Raw genomic sequence first — 3951 nt, 5'->3', positions numbered from 1 at the left:
CATGTTTCCCTTCGAATTCGGAAAGATTTATGGATGAAATATAGGGATGACATGTCTGAGGATGTGCTACATCGTGTGTGATGTCAAACTTCGAATCCTACACTACTAATTAATGCGGAAATTTACAATTAGACATTGATCATGATAGAATATATGTGTTTATTGATGGCAAATAAAGTACTGTCGTGTTTGGGCCTGACAGCAACCCAATATTTTTATGACGAAGATTTTTGTTACACATGGTAAAGTATATCTTTATATGTTTACGCACCGCAAAAAGGACAAAAAATATAGTTTACCAGAAAGCTTTAAAATTGATTACCTGTATTGATTGCCTTTTGTCCGATATGATAATTTGACAATAAATGTGTTAAATTTAATGTATGCAAAAATGTCATTGTTTATCATTTCTGATTCCAGGTGCTGAAACCAACAAAAAAGTCAGCTCTATGAATTTTTATTCATACAGATTCGTGATGGCTATTAATGCCGTTGCAAATGCAGAAAATGTGGAAAAAAATTAAAATTTTGCCGGCCACTTACATTGGAAGCCCGCGCCACATGCACGAATACGTGCAAGATGCGATGTCGTTATGTTAGAAAATATGGCCGCTCCAGACCTATTTATTACATTCACCTGTAACCCACAATGGATGGAAAATTAAGAAAGAATTACTACACGGCCAAACACCCAATTGATAGGCATGACATCACTGCCAGAGTGTTTAAGCAAAAATTAAAATCTTAATGAATTTCATTATAAAAGCATCGGGTGTATGGCCAAGTACGTTGTTGGATGTACTCTGTTGAGTGGCAAAAGACCAGAAGACATTGATTCCATAATTTCAGCCGAGATTCCCGATGAAACACTTGACCCAAAATTGCATGCAGTAGTAAGTAAACATATGGATACATGGACCTTGCGGAGTTTTCAACAACAACTCCCCCTGTATGGTCGACGGCAAAGTGTTTCTAAGCGATATCCTAGAGCATTGATTGCTGAAACCATCTCGGGAAATGATGGTTACCCGTTGTATCGTCCGGCAATCAGTTGAGGACGTTGGGCGATCTGTAATTGTGAAGATAAGAGGACAAAATTTTGATGTAGATAATCGTTGGATTGTGCCGTAGGCCTACTCGCCAATATTGTCCAAAACTTTTGAAACTCACATCAATGTGGAATTTTGTAACTCTGTCAAATTGATAAAGTACATATGTAAAATATGTTAACAAAGGTAGCGACATGGCCAAGAGGTAAGTGAAACGAAGTTCACCGGGTCAGCTAGTAAATTAATAAAAACAGGCAGTTCTTACTAACCGGTAAGAAATAATATTGTAAATTAATGCAAATGTTCATAGATCATAGTTAGATCATTTTTAGTATTGTGTTAAAAGAATTATAAACCTAGACTCACCCTATATGAACTGTACTTTTCTCGCTTTCATTCCAGCAAAGTCATCAATAATGTCATTAAAATTGATTTTGACTGCCATGTCGGATTCAAATGATAACATTGCCAGGGATGATAGCATTTCTTAACCCATGGATGATTTTACAAATATGTTTTGATTAGTTTAAAGTGGGAAAAACTCCTTTCTGCGCTTGCCACATTAACAGGTATAGTCAGTAAAATTCTATATGTAATGAATGCGGTGGGAAATGGGTTTTGAATCCTGTTAATAAATATAATAATCCCATAAGCTGTTTCCACCTCAGCCGGTAGGATTTCATAAAGAACCTTAAGTTCAGAAAAAAGTTCGTTTCCATAAACATCCTTTTCTGCTTCTAAACTTAGGAACGATTCTAGGTCTTTACACTTTTGAAGCAATTTGTCTTCATTTACTACTTTTAGTTCTTTGTCATGATACAAAATTCCAAATATAGTATCATGATTGGCAATTTGTTAAAACCTTCTTTTCAATCTGTGCTGCAGTGTCTGCAATAACAAAAAAAATACTCTACTTTAAACGTTTGCTAGGCGGATTCTGCCATAGAATCTTCTCCCTCGTACTCAAACATTCTTCTTTTCTTTCTCTGCCTGACTTCTTTAAAATTTAGCTCTATACCCGGAGTTTCATTAAGTTCACTTGCTACCAGTGTTGCCGCCACAAAACCTTCAGCTCTAAATTTCTGAAAGAATTGCACTAACCCTTGAAGTAACTGCAACGCAAGTCCAAGGTGCATGTTTTGAGCCTGTAGGCTTTTGCTAACACTGTTAACTGCAAACAGCACATCATACCAAATACATAGGGCTAGTAAGAATTCATAGCTACTTATTTCATTCATCACTGATAATGCTTCACTATTGGCTTTTGCAGTGGCGCATCCAGAAATCTTCTCTACGGGGTGTCCGGTACAACGTTGAGCCGGGGGTATGGAAACACCCTCAGATCAGTAATGAGAGCCTGAGGAAATTTTTTATATATTAGATCTTAAAATGGTTATTTTATATTATTTTTGAACTAATAAAAGGAGGGAAAAGTGGAGGGTCAGAGTGTATAAAGTTTGCAGTAAAATCACTCTACCACCAATTACCAGTAAGCATACAGTGGGATAATTAAAACCTTCTGCAATAAATTCGGTTTATATGAAGTTTGTTTGAGGGGAGTCTGTCATCTCATTGAACCTAATGTTAAATTTGTCACATATCGGTACCAGTTATTTAAAAACTGCTATAGGCAGGAAAGCCGAACTTATTGTAATAACTCTGAAACATACCTCAAATTCAGGTTTTTATACCTTCATAATTTTGTAAAATATATATACGTTATGAATAACAACATTAAAAACTTGAATATTTTTGTAATTATAATTTTTTAATGGTTATTATTGAGTAAATTCAGGTATATCATACAAAGGAGATTTAAAGAAATATATGATGAAAAATAAGCATTTTAGAGAACAATTTAGCTAAAGTTGAAATTTTGAAGATTTTGGTATTTCAAACCAAAAGAGTAATAATTATCTGTTTTCAGACATCATCAATTCCAAGGCTATAAAGCCCTTATTATTCTTGCAGTGTTCCAGATCCCTCTTCTTAGTTCTTGCTGCTACTCTGGAATTTTTTATCATCTCTAAGATTTTTTATCGGGTTTTTTTTCCCGCATTTGATCACACGCCTTTAGCCCACAGTTCGCACCAGCATCACCAAAGAGTTCTTGCAACACCTATACCCTACCTAAGTAACCAGAGTTTTAAATTACTAATAAAAACTGTAGATCTCTGTAGATAGGTTTTATTTTATTCATAACTGTCAAAGGGAGTAAAGAGTAGTATATCGATAAAAATATGACGCAGAAACTCAATATTTCAAAAGTTAAATTAGTAAATAAGAATATAAAATGAAAAAATAAATCTTATACCATATAATTGTAAAATTTATTTGAGTGTCTTAGCAAATTTAAATGTACATGTTGTATATATAAAACTATTCAAAAAATCAAGGAAAAATATAAAATTTAATGAATTATTAAAGTTGCATTAAAAATGGTACCCTTTCTCATTGTTATCAATTTAAAAACGGGAAGTTATTGTTAGAAAATGATTTGCTTTATATGTTGAAACACAGAAATCCATCCACTTTCTGGAGCAGACCACACATCACTTTCCTAGTTCTACAGAGCAATATCGTCATTAGCAAAACCAAGCTACGTGGTACCACAAGAGTCTAAACCCTTCTGAATGGATATAAATGATTCTGAGAAATTCCTTTGATGAAACCCTGGAACAAGTTAAACACAATTTTGAACGGCACTATTCCGTGGTCACCATTGGATTTTATGAAAATTACTGAAGATTGGTATTAAATAGAGGCTATGTTGTCAGACTAATACTAATGAACTATTTATGTTGTTGCTGAACAGTACTATGTTTACAGTCTTCTGGATTTCGAGAAACGTGTACACCGGTTTATTTATATTTGTTAAGATATTTCAAGAAAAGGGGAAAAA

The sequence above is a fragment of the Homalodisca vitripennis genome, chromosome 2, assembly GCF_021130785.1.
Source record: "Homalodisca vitripennis isolate AUS2020 chromosome 2, UT_GWSS_2.1, whole genome shotgun sequence".
In the NCBI taxonomy this organism is placed as follows: Eukaryota; Metazoa; Arthropoda; class Insecta; order Hemiptera; family Cicadellidae; genus Homalodisca; species Homalodisca vitripennis.
The sequence above is the reverse complement of the archived record's forward strand: the minus strand, read 5'-3'. Positions refer to the sequence as shown.